Here is a 19,045-nt window from a genome sequence, read left to right as displayed (position 1 = left end):
AATGACATTTAGTATGGCTATGTCAAAAACTATTATCTTAATATCACTGGGGTCAAATTTTAATAGCAGCTGCCATACTGCTTCCCTGAATAGGGAGTACTTTCCAAAGTGTGGAAAAAAATACATGGTATTACAGGATAATAACTGCTGGGAAAGGCTTTTTTTAAATATTCCAGCAGTCCTCCTTCTCTCTGGATCAGCTGAGATCACTATGTACAACTCAGAAGAGGGCATTTCCTGGTTCCAGCAGAATTGCTGGATTCTAGACATGCCTTCAAGCCATCTGGCCACATCTCACTGCACTTGAAGAATGCTGCTGGGCACGTTTAACTCGCTCCCCATGCCAGCCTGCTCTGGCTGGGGGTGCTCCTGGGGGCTCAGGGGGATGGACAGTGCCCTACTGCAGGATTCAGCCTTTCCTCAGAAGGGTGTAACTGGCTTCCAGTTTATATATGCATTTTACTGCCTGTAATCTTTTTATTGGAAATTGTTTTTTCCCCCCTTATGTGTGCCTGAATTTCTTTTTGAAGATGCCATTGGTTGATGGCGTTTTGAACAAATATGCCTATGGTGTATTCTGTAAAACGTTTTATGGATATTTAAAAAAAAATCCATAAAGGTCTTCTCTGCCACAGATTATACAATGAGAATTTTGAGTTTGCATGGTGTGTCATGTTTGTGGAATGAAGATCCTTGCAGATGAGAGGTCTCTGCAAAGCCCATTAATTTTCCAATAGTGCAGTGTTAGTAGGTCCCAGGAGTTCTTTTATTGATGGTGAATGTTTACCATTTTTTGCTAGTATTGGATTTTGTTAGTATTGGATGGAACGATCTCTCACTTCTCAATATTGTTGTTGATTGTTTCTTCTCTTTTGCTTAATCTGTTAATCCTTCAGCCCGCTTGCATTTTAGAAAATACACTGTTGTATGTAAAGCTGTTGTGTTTTTAGAAGAAAAAGATGCACAAATAAAAAAAAGAAAATCTGCCTGACCAAAAGTTACATAAAGAAAGAAAAATGAAGAGTGTTATGTTGCTCTGCATGTATATATGACTTTTGCATAGACATCTGTAGAGAAGCAGCTTCCTGAAATTAGTCTGTTATATTCTTCAGTATATACATTTTAGTTGCATAAAAGAAAATTATGCATTCCTACAAGCTTTATATCTTTCTTTATAATTCTGTAGCTCTAGCAATTTTAAATAGATGTCTCACTATGAGTGATCGGATCGTGTTACTTATTTTTTTATCTTTCCTATGACCTTTTACATAAACTGTGTGATTAAAAAGTTAAAGTGTTGGTACTTAGACATAGTGTTCTTTTAGCAATACATTTTAATATTTTTGTAATTTCTTTAGATCTGTTAGTTCTGCCACTGTAATTTGTCAGAAGTTGCACTAGTGGACTTAAGCAGACACCTTTACATTTATGCATTGGGTTCCATTAGGAAGAGTGCATGAGAGGGGTTTTTTCAAGGTTTCCCAAGGAAGTGGGGAACTTCCTGCCAGTAAAAGAGCACAATACACACTTGCCAGATGAAACCAAATTTGGGAAGAAAGAGTGCTGCATAATATGATGCCTTTAGGAACTGCTTACATTTTGAGGAAGAAAACTATAAATACTGACAATTTTAAAGAATGAAATCACACAGTTTTTCTACACTGATTGTAGTTGCATGAATCCAAAAACTCTAATTATTAGAAGATGAAGCATGCCAAAAAATGTGGCTTTTTCACTATAACTCCTTTCCTCAGCTTTGTTTCTCATTCTGTGGTTGGCAGATAATTCTCTGCTGCGATTGGTAAATTCAAACAGAATTTATTTCATTTAACTTCAGCTGCAAAGTTCACTCCTTGTCAGTGGATGTGGATGGAATAATCCCTGGAGATTCTTGTTTTATAAACCTATTTTAGGATCCAGTGAATCACCAGCTGAAAGTGCCTGTCTCTTATTGCTGATTCTAGAGGAAGCATCAATCATTACTGCAGAACAAATGTCAAGCACATAGATGGCTAAAATTAGGTGTCATGAATCCAATGTTGGGACCAAATTAAAAAAACTCCACATCTTCATTTCTAAACTGCCCAGAGCACCTCCTCCCATCAATGGAGCTCTGCCTTTTTCCCTTTTCATGGACATCTCACCAGGCATTTATACTCATTCTTTAAAGTGTTTATGGTCCATAACCATAAAATGATGGATAACACAGCATCGCTTACTGATGATTTGTGTTGCTCTCATTTTTACAGACAATCTTTACCTTCCAGAGTTATATTAAAGAACTTGCTTGGTTCACTCACATTTAATACAACTACTTGCTTCTTTCCCAAGGTAATTATATTGGTGAGTTTTTAGTTTTTGTGGTACCATGTCACCTAATTTTTGATATTGTAAAGGACTGAAAGGAACATTTGAAAGGAGTTGCTATGGCTGTTGGCTTACAAAGATTTTCCCATTTTTTTGCTAGATGGCTGCTAAAATGCCTTTAATAGTTTTGTAAGTGCTACATCTTTTTCTTCTTCCCTATTGGCTGCTTTTCATTTCCAACACAGATATTTATTATTCTGCCAGATACTGAAGGTGTAATTGCCCACAGTGGATTGCACCAAGAGCTTGCAAAGAGAGGACCATCCAGACAAACCAATATTAAAGTTCAACCATTTACTACCCGTGGGCAAATATCTCCTGTTTGGTCCTTGCTGCTGCTGTACTGCAATAAATAAAAAGTGATAGGCAACAGAACTGCCTTCAAATCTTTCTGCTGTCCAGATAATGCATCATAGTTTGGGGACCTAACCATATAAAACCCAACTTTACTCTCTGATTGCAAATTCTGAAACCATTAGATGAAATTTGTGTAAAGAAAACAAGAGCCCTTTCATCTTAATCCAAATTTATTTATTTTAATTTTCTACTTAAATATTGTGCCAGATAATATTGATTGAAAAAAACCCAGAATTTAAAAAATTACCAGGTCTTGTTAGAATTGCATCTCTGACACTTCTCTCTTGAGAAATGCAGTTATTTGATTGTGCTTTGTATTTGACTGCAGCTTTCTGCGTCTCCCACAGCAGAACTCTTTACAGGATAAATAATGTAAGAGAGAAGAACAAAGTGGCACACTAGGACATATTATTCAAGGCGGTGATGTCGCAAAGCAGCATTTGGGTTGAATCAAAACGATGATTTATATTTTCCAAGTACCTGCTGGTTTCCTCTGCCAGGAGTGTGGCAGTGGCAGGGCTGGGGTGGCTGCTGGCCCTGTGCTGAGCACTCAGCAGTGAAACCCCAGTGTTCCCTGAGCTGGGAAGTGCCCAGCACGGGGCTTTCAGGCAGTGGCTGCTTGCGGGAGCCTGACTGGGTACCAGGAAAGCTAAAAGCTCTCTGAGGTGGGAATGAAGTCTTTGGACCTGCATAAACTAGCTTGATTCAGGTCTTAAAATACGTGCTTTCATAATGGGCTGTGAATGACTTTGATACCAGATCTACAAAGAGTTTGAGACACATTTTAAATTTTGTTTTTCTGGAATAACCCCAGGATAAGTCAAAATGCATTGGACTTCGTTGCTGCACTGTAATGGGAGGTGTTGTGAGTGAGGGCTGGTGCAGGGTGGCTGGGAGCAGTCCCTTGATGTGCCTGGGAATGGTCTGATCACATGTGTGGCAGTGAAGAGGTTAAATGCTACCAGCATCTGCTGGCAGGGAAAGGAGTTTTCCAAAGTTGTGCATAATGGGACCATTGAACAAGTATGTTTTGAAGTTGTCCAAGCAGAAAAGCTTTCTGCTTTAGCATGTCTGTCCTTTCAAAGCCAAAATGAAAGTTGGGTGAAGCCTGGAAGGCTAAACACCTGCATGGTGAAGTGAAACATTAGCACTTCAATTTAAAACTGAATGTTTCTGCTCCTAATTCCAGAGATTGTGGTGTTTATTGTACCAACATCTGGCTTTTGTCCGTATGTCCACAATAATGAAGTAAGTTTATAATTTGTTTTCACTGCTTAATGCTTTCATCTCCCAACTGATAACTTCTTTATCCTCATCCTCTTGGGTCATTAGATATTGCTGGGTTACTCTTTTTGCTGGACTTCTTTTTTTTAGCACTAAGAGAAGCTTATACTTCACTTCTTTTTTTTTTTTTTTTTTTTTTTTTTAAATCAGACTTCACAAATAGTTGAACTATAATTGTTGCATATTAGACTGCCTTTAAATGTGCAAGCTTACAATAACAGGGTTAGGTTGAAGTGCAGCCCAGCAGATAAAATACAGGACGGGCCAGGGCCTGGCTGCTACTGGGGCATGTTTTTTCTTCCCTCTGCAGCATGTGCATCATCCCTTTGGAGAATATAAAATCAATCCATTGATGAGGTTGAACATTCAGCCTGCCTTGCCAAACCTCAGCCTTTGTGAACATCCTGGCTCCCCCACTTGCTTTCCAGGGCCACTGGCCCAAGGGACAGGATTTTTCCTGGGCTTCATCCACTGCTTTCCAGGCCATCCCATCGGCAGTGGGGCTGGAGCCCAAGCTATCTCCTCCTTTTTCTTTGTTCTATTCCTCTCAATTAGTTTAGCACTTTGAGAAGGAAACTCACTGGAAAGAAGGGTCTTACTTGAATGTCCCACATAAAAAAGAGTCTGGGATGTTCCTACTGCTTGTCCTGTGCCTGCATCTGTGACTGTCCCGTAGCCAGCTGGCTCTGGTCTCATCAGATCATCCCAGCCACGGGGGCTCCTGACTCTTCTTGCTTTCTAATTACAAACAGGTAAAGAAAAATTTAAGAGGATTATATATTTAAACAGGTTTTTGCTGATACTGTGCCATTTTGCACCACATATGTTACAAGGAATATGTAGAAGTACAAATGCCAGAGCTTACTGAAAAGGGTTAAATGAATTTGGAAAACCTACATTACACAGACAAAAAAAATGACTTGCAAAAAAAAAAAAGGCTAAGAGAAATATTGTTATTGGTTGTATGATGTCTATAATAAGAGACTAATGTCAATAGAAAATGCATAATGGAAAGAAACTGTTTTCAAAAGAAGACAGAGTAAACAATATTAGCTTCTTCAGGAAAAAAATACCATGCTGTCCCAGCAGATAAAGCCACTCTACAGGAAATAGTGATGGAAAGAATAAGAGGGATGGGTTTTGGCATTTCAGAGTCCACTATCTAAAGGCTACAGCGTGACAGGGAGACCTGTGTGATGGCTGCTGGGTTTCTGCCACTAGGAAGGGTATTATGTGTTTCGGACAGGCACATCTGATAATTTAGCAACATGAAAATGCATCCAGTGTTTAATGCTACAAGAGCCCAGGCACCATTCTGCATCAAGAGTGATGAAATGGGGCTTAGCTGTAATATTTTGCTTGCCTGTATTTCTTTCACCAAGCTGTGGAAGCTTTTTCTGTAGCTTTAGTTATCGATGTCACCTTCCAGAGTTCAGCTGCTGTAATGGCTTTCGCTGGGGGTGGTGGCACAAAGGACTGCACTCTTTGCATGAGTACAGAGGCCGTGGAGGGAAATGTGGCAGGGCCCAGTGCAGGGACAGCTCCCATTGATTTCCTCTCACAGGCTGCTGAACGCTGCGTGCAGCCCTGAGCCCCTGGAGAAACCTGTCCAGCTGCATCTACATCACTGGCCTTGACGTCCCAGTGTGGGGTAGACACAATCAGGGAGGGCTTGCAAAAGGCAAAGTGGTTGCTGCTCCTCCTTCCCTCCTACCTGAAGGCAATTCTGCTGCCCACCCGCCTGTTAAATTGCAACAACGAAAAGAGAAATATGAAAAAAAACCACCAAAACCCTTTGCAAATGGCTTTGTGCTTCTCAAAATTATGTATGCTAGGGGAGAAAAAAGTGTTTAAAAGCAAGTGTTAAGCTTTAAATGGAGGCTGGTGGTGGAGAGGTTGGAGTGCTCTGTTGAGCAGCAGGGGTGATGCCTCCTGTGTGTCTGCCTTCTCTGGACCCCTCTCCAGAGCCTCCCACCACCATCCAGGAGCAGAACTCCAGTGGCTAGGTAGAGCTGACCTCCAGTTTCCTGTTTGGAGGGTGAGGCTCCTGTTGGAATATATTCCCACCAGTTTAAGGGAGGAAGAGCAAATCTCCAGCTGAACTCCTCTGCAGGCTTCCCTGCCTATCAAATCTTCGGGAATGCAGCCTGATGGCTTTTAAATGTGCAGGTCTCTCCTGTGGAGCTGCCAGAGGCAGTCATTGCATACCTCAGACTTCCATGGAGCAGCGTTGTGATGGCTGGGAACCAGCTGGGCTTGTCTCCACATGGGCAAATGTGACAGCCTCACACCCTGGTGCGGGGCAGAACGTGGCCCTGCTGAAATGTCAAGCTGTAAAAGATTAAAAAAAAAGTGGGGATTTCTTTTTTTTTTCTCCCCTCCCAAATAAACATTTCTTAGGCTTTCTGGTTTCAGCTGAAAATAAAGGAGTTTGTTTTTGCTTTCCCCAGCTGGCTTCCCACTCTGACCAGCTCTAGAATTTACACTTAATTGAGTTACACCAGATTCTTGCCAAATTGGACCAAAACAAAAGTGATTGCCATTCACACTGCTTGGTGTGAATTTGAAGCACAAGGATAAACATAAAGGGTTCTTCAGTGGCACCTATGCTATATTTAAAGAGTTTCCTGTGCAAGTTTGCTGCTTCTAACACTGCTTAAAAACACGAGAGGCTCCAATTTTAAATACCAGTGTACCAGTCATATGTGGTGCTACGTGAAAATTTATTTTTATTTTCAAGTTTGGTTGGAAATTGGGTGGTGAAAGCAATGTGTGATGTACAGTAAGCCCTGTAGTTTTTCAAATACGCAAAGAGCTTGAAGTGGGATTGACTTTGGAGGGAAATAGGCCAGAAGACTCTGTCAGCACAACCTGTGCACAAGCCACACCAGAAATCCTCAAGTGTTTGCTTTGGCTGTGGAGAGTTGTCACAGCCTCTGGATCAACCCCCAGTTAACACTACCAGCTTTCAGCGAGGAGACGTGGTGCTTCTCTCCACAATTACCTTCCATAAAACATTTCCTAGCCTTGAGGAAGGTGCTTTTTCTTGCTTTCAAACCTCATGAATGAGGGGCAGCCTTTTAATTACACATGCACTCCTTTTCTTTTATATTCACCCTAATGCCTTCAGTAATAAAGGAATAATGTACTTTTTAATAACCGTGGTTTTAGGGATTTTCTACTGCTGTGTGAGCCCTGTCTTTTCTGTGAGGGAAGGTATCTGTGCCAATGCTGATGCTGGGCAAAAGGGGTGCAGGTAGCACAGGAAAAGAAGTGTGAAGAGTCCCTTCATCCACCTGGTTATCTGACTTCCTTCCTAAGAGGACATTTCCTCTAAAACATGTATTAATAATGGTTTCTTTGTGTTTGAACTATGTAAGAGGAGACATGGTAGTGTTACAGAGGTAATGAGGGCAAGATCTGCTTTGAGTTAGTGTTCCTCATTCTGTAGGATTCTGTAGGATTTTTTTGAATTACATTTGAAGGGGACAGTTTAAAACAAACCAAAAAGGTTAAAAAGCTTACAGGAAAGTGATGAACAAGGGAGTGGAATAAGTATTTTGTAGACTTCTCTTATAAACGATCTATTGCATAGATACTTCTGGCTGTGGAGTACTGCACATGATTGCCTGTGTGGTTCTTTCAGCCCTGGTATGCCTATGTTTTTTTCTTATAAAAAGGAGGACTTAATAACTACATTGTAATTTCTTAAAATTAATTTATTTTTGAATGGACACAAGGTTTGGAGCACAACTATCTTTGTGGTCAGTAGGAAGAGAAATGTTGAATCTCAGGCTGTGCTTGGTAGCAGAAAGAATAAATTCAATCATCATGTTACTGTAAATATAACTTTTAAGGATACAGTGGTTTGCTTATTTACAGACCTAGGCAGACATGAATTGAGCAATGCTGTTCAATACCCAGTGTAAATATAATAAACATGTGCACAAAACAGTGGTCTGAAAAGAGGGGTAGAAATTTGAGAGAAGTGATATATGTGCAAATACAAGAGCATTGTCCTGCTGTAATGAAGTATTGTCATATACAGTGAAGGAATATATTGCTACCAATTTCCCAACAATCTTCTTTCCTAACCAGTCCGAAGACATATATGCAGCTGCCAACTTGATGAAATAAAAATTTGTTCTGCTTTTGTATTGTTACTCCAAGGAAAAGCTTTTTACTGCTGTATTGGGAAGAGAGGGCAATAAGTTCTGAGCCACCATTTTAATAATTTTATTTTTCAGTTTAGAAAGCTGTAGATAAATTTTACAGTGTTGCTATCTAAAAAATGCAGACTTGTGCTTTTGAGTGTCACTGGTAAAGCAGTAGGGTGAAGAGAACAAAGAAGATCAAAGAGAAGGGAGTTTATTTCAAAGACATCCATAAAAGTAGTGAGGTTTTAAAATTTTATTAACAATGACCTGAATTAAACTTAACTAATTTGGGTCCCAATCTTGAAAATAATTTCATGCATGTTTAACCTCAATCATGTTTGTTGTCAGCTAATTACCTCTGTTTACAAACTAAGCGTAGAATGTTTGCAAAATGAGCACAATAGAAAAATTGATAAAAACCACAGATATGCTAATGTGAAAAATCAGGCAGCCACACAAAGTATAAATATTATTTCACCTTTTAGCACTTGGAAATTCAAGAGATGATTCCATGTCTTTTCAGCTACTGTCGAATTTGATGAAACCTCTTTTTCACCTGAAGGAATAAACTAAAAATAACCAAACGACACAATTGAAAGTTAATGGAAGAATACTGAACTTACATGAACATTGCAGTAAATTATTGAGACCAAGTAGATTTTTGGCTTAAGAAAAAATGTTTGGTTTGGCAAGAGTTTTACTGCTGCTTGGCTTATTATTGGCTATTTGAATATATACTATATTAAAGTATTGAAAATAATTGAAGTACTACACACAAAAAGATTAGGTATCACCATGACAATTAACTGCTGTAAAGAATTCATAGCAATGTCCAGTGAATCACAGCAATGTAATTTAAAATCCAAGGCAGAAATCTTGAGCTGTGACTTCTATAATAATATCTAGTTAAATCAGGCTTACGCAAGTAAAAATTTAAAATTGCAGCACTAGATAACCCAGATGAAAGGCAGAACCAAAGATGGTGATTCTCTTCCATGCATCACCTTCTTGCTAATGCAGAATGGATTTTTTTCTGGGGTGGGGTGTGTACTGTGGGTAAATGCTATAAAGCAAAACAACAACCGAGGAACAGAGGCACTGCACGTTTTGCCTTTGGATGATTGACCTCTGTGGAAGTCATGCATGTTAAACTGCAGATGCAGGTATGGAATGCATGTCAAGGTCACTGCTCCGTGGTGCTGCTGGCACTGCCACATCACTTTGACAAACCCATGCTTGGGTTTGTATTCTTTCTAAATTCCTAACCTGCAAGTTAACTTGTTTTCTATTGGTTTACTTGGTGGGCAAGAGCTGTATTGATGAAGGGACCTTTCACCTGGAAGTGAGTTGGAGATGTTGTTTTAGGTAGACTGTGGTGCAGGCTGTGTCACATATCAGGTAGTTCACAAGGACTTCTGAGTAGAGCCAGCTGAAGAGGCAGACAACTTTACCTGGAAATTAAGCTTTTCCACTGTGTATGTGCTCATCTACTTCGTTTCCTCCTGGAACTGAATAAACACAAATTTAAGTTCTTCCAAATTTGAAGTTTTTGCATTATTTCAGTACAGAATCCAGACATAGCACAGTTTGAATAAATCAGGTTTGGGCTTGTCAGAAAAGAACTGAAAACCCTTGGTTAGCCTCAGCTCAGTTTTGAGTCCATTAGTGCCAATCCAAATGATGTAAGGGAGGTTTTGGTTGCTGTTGATAACAATTCCCATGAGTGTTAATTCTGCTGAATTAATGTCTGGTGTATGTGTGAGCTGAATTAAAGCAATCACCTGTTCTTGCTGTGCTGCCACTTCTGTGATGGACTTGCCCCTGAGGTCATGGACCTTTCCCCGCCTCTGTTACCTCTCAAATGGGAAAAGCAAAGCCAACTCTTCCAGGAGAAATAGAAACAAATATTGCAAATAGAAACAAAGATATGCAAATATAATTTATTTGGTATACAAATGGCAGTCTTGGAGTATTCTTGCTAGTGAAAAGAACAGGGAAAAGCTAAAGGTCAAAAAAGTCAGAGAAATGGTGTGTTGATTCCCTAGGTCCTCTCTTAGCTCTTGGAGAAGTTGGGACTCCTCCAACATGACCCGGGCTTTGGGTTGTTGGGTTTCAATGCCCATGGTGTTCTTTATCATCTCATTTTCCAATGAGCATGGCATTTCTGACAGGGGGGATTTTTTCCTGAGGACAATTTTAGAGGAGAAGATGCTGCAAAGTTTTTCCTACTCTTCTCCTCACCTGGGCTCTAAACAACACTGCGGGGAAGCAGCTGTGATCCTCATTCACTTCACTGTGCACCTCCTCCATGCTCGTGTCTGCACTTTTATTCCTTTTATTTTATTTTACTTTTATTTTGGTGCAACTCCCAAAAGCTGCAGCTGGGAGGAAGCAGCACTGGCCAAATCCCACCAGTGCTATCAGACACCCACAGTGTGACTGGGAGCTGGTGTTTTCCTTGTTTTCCCCATGCCCTGGGCAAAGGCAGCCGACCTGGACAGCCAGCGAGTTGACTGGGCTTCTGTTTGGGAAAGGTCGTGCTAACAATGGGCACACTGGGGCTGTGCCTCATGTGACAGGCAGGGAGAGACCTGTGCTGGGTCACAGGGAGCTGTCACTTTTGGGCCAATGAAGGCGGCTTTGTTTCCAAGCAGACGCTGTTGTTTGTCCAGCCTGTGGCTCGAGGTTGCTCCTCACTGTGATGGAGGGAGCTTTGTGCTCCTGCTGGGCTGTTTGCATCCCCTGGCAGTCATGCCTTCAGTTACCCATGGGCTGTGTGAGCCACAGACCAGCCTCCCTGGCTGCAAAAACATCAAATTACACCTCCCCTTTGCTGAAGAGGGGCCATTGTGTTCCAAGCTGGCAAATCACCCAGTTCAAATAAGCTTTAATTTCTCATAGGACCCTATTGTTACCCTGTGGTAAAAGCTGCTGTGGGAAATTTCCATGAAAACAGTGCAAATTTGTGCTCAATTCTTTCTGACACTGCCTATGTGGCAAACACCATCGGGAGCAGGAGCTGTCCTGCTGTAGCTGCCTGGCCATCTCCTGCTACATGGTGCTTGGGCTCCTTTGCTCCTCCCTGGCCTGATGGTGGGATTATTTTGTGCATATCTGTGTCTGTGTGTGCTGGCCTTCTTCCCCCACTTCACAGGCTGGGACATGAGGGCTGTGCTGAAGGGTGGGGAACGCATTTTGTGTGTGTGTGCTCAATACCCTGGCACAAAACAGGAGCCGAACCCTGGCCAGTGCTGGGGGAGCACAACCTGCTGCCCTGTTGCAGGTGCAAGTGAACCCTGCCATCCCAGCCATCCCTGCCACTGTGCCAAGGCCTTTCAGCTGGCACTGACAGCCCCGTGCTGCAGCCTGTGCCCTAATGTGACCCTGGAATCTGCCACCGCAGGCATAGGCAGTGCACTGAACTCCCAAGTCCATTGGGATTCCCAGCAGAGCAGCCGCGTGGGCGCACTCCAGCAGCCTGCAGAGACACGTGGCAGTGGTGGCCTGGCTCACTGGGAGGCTTTTGTGTGGGGCAAGACCTTGGTGGTCACTGTGGGGAAGGGGACCCAGAGCTGCTCCCAGCTCCTTGCTTCAGGGCAAAGTGAAATTGTGGTTTTGAACATCCATTGCAGCAATCTTAGCGCTTGAGGTGTGTACACACGTGCACACCATGTGGGTTTCTTTTTTAATTTCAGCGTGCGCTGGTTGAATCTTTTCTCTCTGCAAAATTTCTGGGCTTCATTTTGACTCCAGGTCCTCTCTGTCTGCAAAAGGTGCTGGCAGGGCTGCAGTTCTTCACCATGGAAAATTGCATCACTTTGACACTTTACTGCAGTGACTTGTAAGAAGGGTTAATGACTATCTGAAATGCTTCTGCACCTTTTTTTCTGTTAGACTTTTTTATTAGGTTACAATCTTATGATTCTATTTTTTTATTATTATTAGATACTTTTCTATCTAATAGATAAAGGGTCATTTTTATTGCATTGCAATGAAAAGGCAGAAATTGCATGGGTAAAATAACAACTCTGAATCTGTAAGCTTCTATTTTAGTCTTGCACAGGAATGGGGCAGGTCAAGCAATTTCTGAAGTGTCATGTAACTTCATGTTTCTGAAACCATTGACTCAAGAAAGTTTATTTAAAGCATTTATTTTTATTACTCATGCAAATGTCCTTCTACAATAACTTCCCATTCTTTTTGATTCAGAGATGCAGAGAAAGGGTGTGAAACCTTTACGTGGTTTCACCTATTGTTTCTTGGTAGATGTTAGTTGTGAGACATTTTCAAAATGCTTTACCATTTTGTTTTGGAAGTGCAAGCTGGAAATCATGCTTCAATGTCTGATAAATGCATGATCTCCATTTTAAACATTCTAGACAAATCTTTTGTAGTATTTTATAGCTTTCTTTTGCCTGCATAAAAACTTAAATGTTCCTGGCTGTAACCTTGTTCCTGCTTTCTGGCATATTTTTGTTAAAATCTCAAATCCAGTGCAACCTGGAAAATCATTCACTTTCTTACCAGGAAAACCCAGGACTGTGCTTTTAGATTTCTGTCTTTATTTTACAAAATCAAACTCTTTTGAACTTGGTCACAGTTGTAGTTTTCATTTTACTTAAGTTGTCCTCCCCCTCTGTGACTTGTATTTTATGATTTCAAGTAAAATATAAAAAAGATTGGCGAACAAAATCAAATGAAGCCATATATTCTAAAAATATTATAAATCCTTTTTTTTTTTTCATAGTTCTGCCCTCAGCAGCTCCAGTGTGGGCACTGGCACAGGCAGCCAGATGCAGAGATACTTGAGCTCGTGCTCCATGTGCAGGAATAGAGTACATTTGCATGGGGATGTGAAAGCTTGTGGATCTCCAGGAGGTGAAAAAGCCGTGCCAGTGGATTGTGTAAAGCAACTAGGGGAGAATTCTTCTCCGTGTCATAGCTGCATTCTTCTGCACTCCTTGCAGGGCTCCAAATGCCTGCTTGAGATAATAGTACCTTCCTCAGTGCTGCCTGCTCAAACCCCAATATAAATTCTCACCTGTTTTCTAAATGCTTTGGTTTAAGCAGCACGTTTCCTTCATTGTACATGGGACTACCTTTACCAGCCATCCTGTGTGTGAGCATTTCAAAGGCAGAGTGGGACTGATCCTGAGCCCTCTTGGGCCTCAGCAGGGAGGAGAGAATTAATTGTATTTAACTACCCTTTTTCCTTCTTCTTTATGTCCCAATCTTCTGACAAGTCCCTTGGGTTATTCCCTCCAGAGTGGCCATTCTCCCTGTCCCACAGGTGTGCTTTCAGTGGAGGGAGACTTCCTCTGCAGACTTCAAAAGGTCTTTTAGAAGCCTCGTGAAAGTTAACCACTTGGTCTCTTTTACAACAGACTTAAAATCCTTTATGATTCACTCAGCTGGCTTTTATTTTTATTTTAGTGGGAGGAAGTGAGGGCATAGACAGGGTAAACATCTAGAGGTAGTAAAACCTGCAGATAATTCAACTTCCAGTATTGTCCTATCAGTCAATTTATGCATTCAGCAGAGGTGAATAAAGTGTTAAAAACTCTCATTACATTAAAGTCTTTGATTGTCCTCCCAGCTTTGGTCATGCATGGAGAATGGAACCACCTTCATTTCATGCTGATGAAGTCTTCACATCAGCCCGTGTTTTATGTATATGCAAATCCCTACAATCAAGCCAATTACAGATGAGCTGCACTTTCAGCATCCTTGGTGGGGTGACCTGTCACAGGCACCACTCTGATAGCAGCTGAAGCTGTCATGGGCTTTAGTGACTGCCAGAGTCACATGGGGAATGTTGTTTTTTAATTGAAAACTCATTTCTCTGAATTAGAACTGCAGTTCAAAAGATTTCTCGTGCTCACTGGTGCATGTGTCTCACCTTCACAAGTCTTTGTTTTGTGGATTAAATCGACTTCCTTCAGTTGATGATTGCATAGGAAATATTTTTCCCGGAATACCTATTTTTTAATTGATAACTCAGAATAAGTAGGTCATACACAGCTTAGTGTTTAGAATGCTTATATATATATATATTTAAAAATACACTAAATAATTTAGTTGTGAGGTAAGATGAAACACAAGATGTCAGGGGAAAAAAAATCTCATTACCTGCAGTGTCATCTGTGGAAGCTTTGAATTGCTTGTCTTTTAAATTACTATCTTGCAGCTTCAAGAATATGTTCATATATAGAATGAAAATACCTGCTCATTTAGATTGCAGATAAAGTGTGTGATTAATACATACTTTATGTTCTCCTTCATTTGCCAGAGATACCCATACTAGTGCTTTGCATACATAAACAAAAATCACACAAATGGAGCAGGAATTCCTGTGCCCAACTCATATGATTTGTCTGCTTGCTTAACGAAACAACTGGGCCCAAAATGACATGTAGAGCATGTGTCCCTTCAACTCTCCACTTCTTGGAAGACTGAAAGTTTGAATTACATCATCTCCAAGGAGAAGGGAGAAATTATTTGCTCATGGAGAAAACCTGGAGAAAACAGACTGCTGTTTGTTCCTGCTCCTTAAACTGTGTCCTGGCAGTTTGACATCAGTGTCCACAAAGCCACCTGACTGTCTTTTCACCATTGACCTCACACATGCTGACTGATAAGGAGAGATGATGAAAGAGGCCTGAGGTGACAATCTTCTTCTGCACTCCAGGCAGTACCTGAGATGCAATTAGCACTGATTCAGCTGCAATCTGCTGGGGGCTGCAGGCTTCTTGATGAGACTGGCTGGTCAATGGCAGTAGATCTTTATCCATTTTAAGGAGATCATGAGCTGTGCTGACAGCAGCTTCTGCACTGTGCCCATGGCTGGAAGCAGGTTTGGTAGGACAGAGAAGCCAGGAGATCTGAGAACTCCACCACAAGAGTTGTAGTGTCTTGCTGGAATCATTCATCTCAGCAGCACAGCCTGTCTGTGCTGCATCACCCACCACCTGTGGATGGATAAGTAGGGAAAAACCCAGCACAAGTTTGGAATAATGTTCTTCTGTCCTTCACAGAGCCTCCTGGTTTCTGAAAGTGAGAGGCATAAGTTGTTTTCTGTCTTGTCCATGTGTCTGGACCTTCTTTTTCTATAGATCCCTTTTTGCAGCTAATCTTATTGTTGCCCTGTAGAGCATGCTGGAGCAGTCAGTTCTATATGGGAGTGATGTGCCAGGTAGAAAAATACTGCTTTATTCAGTTTCTTTTAAATCTGCTGCTCAATAGTTATCTTGGGGTATCTATTTCTCCTATTTTATTGAAAGGGAAACCATTGTATCACTATGTATCTGCTATTTATGATTATATGGAAATCTATTCTGTCTCCTGGAGGGAACACATTCTCATAGACTTTCAGTATACAGAAGTGTTTCTACAGATCTGTTCACCCTCGCTGTCTGCCTGATACATCCTCTGTAAGGTGAGGTGACTCTCAGAACTCAGGATGGGGCTCACCATGAATTTAAATGATGATGTAGGTTTGAGGGTCTCCAATCTCTACTAATGCTTACTGCTTAATCCCAATAATTCACACATTTTTATCTCCTTGAATTGCAGTAGGTATGTTATTGCATAAAAGAGATGAGTAAAGATGATTTTTCCTGTTGTTATGATATTCTGTTGTCTGACTGTGATGTTTACCACACCTCAGTATTTAACATTACTCTCTATGGAGGAGATGATTGAATGCAACCACTTGGGACAGGTTTTCTTCTTTTCTTCAGAGAAGATGTGAATATCACAAATATATTTGCTCCTATAGCTTTTCCTGGACAAAAACATGAGTGAGCTGGTAATGATATGCAACTAACCTTGCCAGGACTACAGAAAAGCATTGTCAGATATTAATCAAAATGATCATGTAGATCATAAGATAATCAGGGAGCTGGAGGAATTGTCAGCCTTTGTACTTAAAAGAGATGTACAATCTCAGCCCAGCCAAAGTGAACAGGTGTTTCTAATCTGCCTTTTTTACATATACAGAATGAGCTGTTTGTGTAGCCTGGTGACCTATGAAAGCAAGAAAAAGAGAATGCAGAATCTGTTTAATCATTAGAAGGGAAGAAAAACATCATGTTTTTAAAGATTTTCAACTTTTTTTAAAGGTTAGTTTAATACACAGCCTGGAGATGTGCATTCAGTTCTCACTGCTGCCATGGACTGCCTGCCTGAGTTCTGGCAAGTCACACTTATTTTATTTCCTCATGTACTAAAGTATAACAAGAGGATATGGTGCCATGATGCTGTTGGTAATTACTCTCTTTATTACATTGAGATATTACTACTGTCTTTTACAGAATAGCAATGCAAATGATCCTGCACAGTGGCCTCAAACTGAAGGGGACAAGGGCTACTGCATATCTTATCTGAATGATATGTGGGTAGATGGGTGTGTGGAATCTGCAGTTCCCACGGCTTTTGCAATATTGGGTGGTATGTGATTTGAGAAACCATTTTATCTAGGCTGCATCCCCATGCCAAATAGCAGGACCTATACATGCATGCAGAGAGAAAACAGGTGAAATAGTTTCTGTGTTAGCTGCTTTAGGAAGGCAAAATCTCAGATGCTGTTGCTTCGTAAAGTTGTCCTTTTGTAGTATTGCTTTCTGAAATGAATATATATCTATTTACTTGTAGTGTGGTTCTCTCCTTTAAGGAATCATTTATTTTGGTTTTTAATTTTTTCTGATTTTCCCTTTTCTTTCTTTGGAACACAGAAAAGGAAGATGTATGTAAAGCAGTGACTTGGCATCAACTTGCCTGTGGTTGGGTGCCAGAGAGGTGGGAATTTGGGGATAAATCACCTTCCTTGATTTTGTTATGAGATAAAGTTGTGATGAGTAGCATGTCAAAGCCTTCTGCACCAAGGACCAAGGATTTCTTAGATGGGTTAGTAAACATGTGGAAATGTCTGTTCACTATTCAGTTTTTCAATTACTTTATTTTATGTTTAGTAAATGCATCCATCTTAAATGCTGAATGTAATGTGAACAAAACCCTTCTGTTGTTAATAAATGTGGGAGGGGAGTTAGAGCAGTTCCCTTGTGTCATTCGGTGGTAAAATTCAGAGTGTAAATTTCAGTATTCACTCTGGAACTGCAACTAGAATGCAGTAGTAATTTCTGTTTTTTAGAAAGAATAACATAAAATTGTATATGGAGATTTACACAGGAGAACTCATTCACATAACAAAATGAAGTCACATTTTCCAAGCACGTTAGCATTTATTTCTGTGAGAGCAAATTACAGATGCAAGTAACTACACAACAGTACTCAAAAAGCTGAGCTTTCAGCAGCTTTTTTTTTTTGAGTCCATACTGGGATTGCTGCTTTCAAGAAACAGAGGCAGTGGCTGAAAGAAGAGGAAGTGTAATACTAAGTTAGATTTGTATAAATGAGAACACAGGCAGCCTGCGTGTTGTCCAGTGTAACACTGCTTTGCAACCTTGAATTTTCCTGAACAATAGAGGAAAAGTGTTGTTTGCTGAGGTTCACAGGTCTGCAATCCATCTCCTGCACTCTTCTGAACTCTCTACCTGTGGAGCTCTTTTTTTCTCAGCCACAACCAAAGACTTCATCCTGTGTCTTGATCCTTGTGTCCTGTGCTTGAGAAGGGGGCAGCAGCAGAGTTGTGCTCATAATGTCCTTCAGGGACCTTGTTGCTGCCTAAAACTTTGTGGTGAGGGGAAGAGGAGGAGCAGGCACAGATCTCTTCTCTGTGTGACAGTGGCAGGACTTCAAGGGAATGGCCTGAAGTTGTGTCAGGGCAGGTTTAGGTTGGATATTGGGAAAAGGTTCTTCCTCCAGAGGGTGATTGGGAACAGGAACAGGCTTCAGGGGCATCGCACCAGCCTGCAAGAGCTCAAGAAGTGTTTGGACAATGCTCTCAGGCACATGGTGTGACTCCTAGGATGTCCTGTGCAGGGCCTGGAGTTGGACTTCATGATCCTTGTGGGTCCTTTCCCATTTTAGGTTACTCTGTGATTCTGTGGTTACCTCTCTCAGCAGGGCCTAGGGTACAGCAGGAGTAGGCTGAAGCCTATCTGCCTGTAGCTGAAAGAGAACAGGTTGAGGTTAAAAGGAGGATCTGTAGTAGTCCAAGTGCCATTTGGGTGCCAGGGTTCCATGTGGGTTCCCCATGTCCCTCTTCCCTCCCTGTTCTAAAACACAAAGTAATTTTGTTCAATGTTTGAGTTTACTGTGGCTCTGTATTTTAGGCTTGCTCAACGTCTTGACGACTGTACCTGAGACTTCCCATTATTGTTTTACTTATTTCCACTTATTATGAGTAATGTGTTAATTGATTATGTATTCATATACTTATTTCTTATTTAAAATGAATATATAATGAATATATATTCTATTATTCTGTTATGTTCCACTTGTTTCAGACAGCCAGTGCAGTCCATGGCTTTGCAGGAGCCTGCATCCCAAGTTTTACCAGAATCTGTTAGTCCTGTGTTGGTGGGGTAGCCAGATAAGTAAGTAGCTTACTTACCTGAATACCCTTCTAGAATTTACCAAGGAGATTTGCTGGGGACTGTGTAAACACTCTTGGTGGGAGCAGCACCTGCTGAATCCATTGCTGAAGATCCACCAGTGTGTTGGCAATGCCCTGCATTCACTGTGTGAGGAGAGAGAACTGCCAAGGCTCCTGCTTTAAGAGGGAGGTGAAGGGCAGAAAGCATCACAAGGCACTCAAGTTGCTGAGGTGCAGCTTTCTGTGGAAACCTCGTGGTTGAAAGCAGTGCCTGCCTGCAAGTTTGGGTGTGGAAATCCTCTGTAAGCCACAATAATAACATCTCTGGGACCCATGAAGGCTCCATCAGTGACTTGCCAAACTCTTAAATGGAAGCCAGCAGTGC

General features: G+C 41.3%; 1 protein-coding gene across 5 annotated transcripts in view; it reads left to right on the top strand.

Annotated features, from left to right (window-relative positions):
- Positions 1 to 19,045, top strand: part of DIP2C (disco interacting protein 2 homolog C) — a 309,807-nt gene that overhangs the window by 129,152 nt on the left and 161,610 nt on the right. The gene's annotated exons all lie outside the window — the stretch shown is intronic.

Source organism: Motacilla alba, chromosome 2 (genome assembly GCF_015832195.1).
Source record: "Motacilla alba alba isolate MOTALB_02 chromosome 2, Motacilla_alba_V1.0_pri, whole genome shotgun sequence".
NCBI classification, from domain to species: domain Eukaryota; kingdom Metazoa; phylum Chordata; class Aves; order Passeriformes; family Motacillidae; genus Motacilla; species Motacilla alba.
The sequence above is the reverse complement of the archived record's forward strand: the minus strand, read 5'-3'. Positions and strand labels throughout refer to the sequence as shown.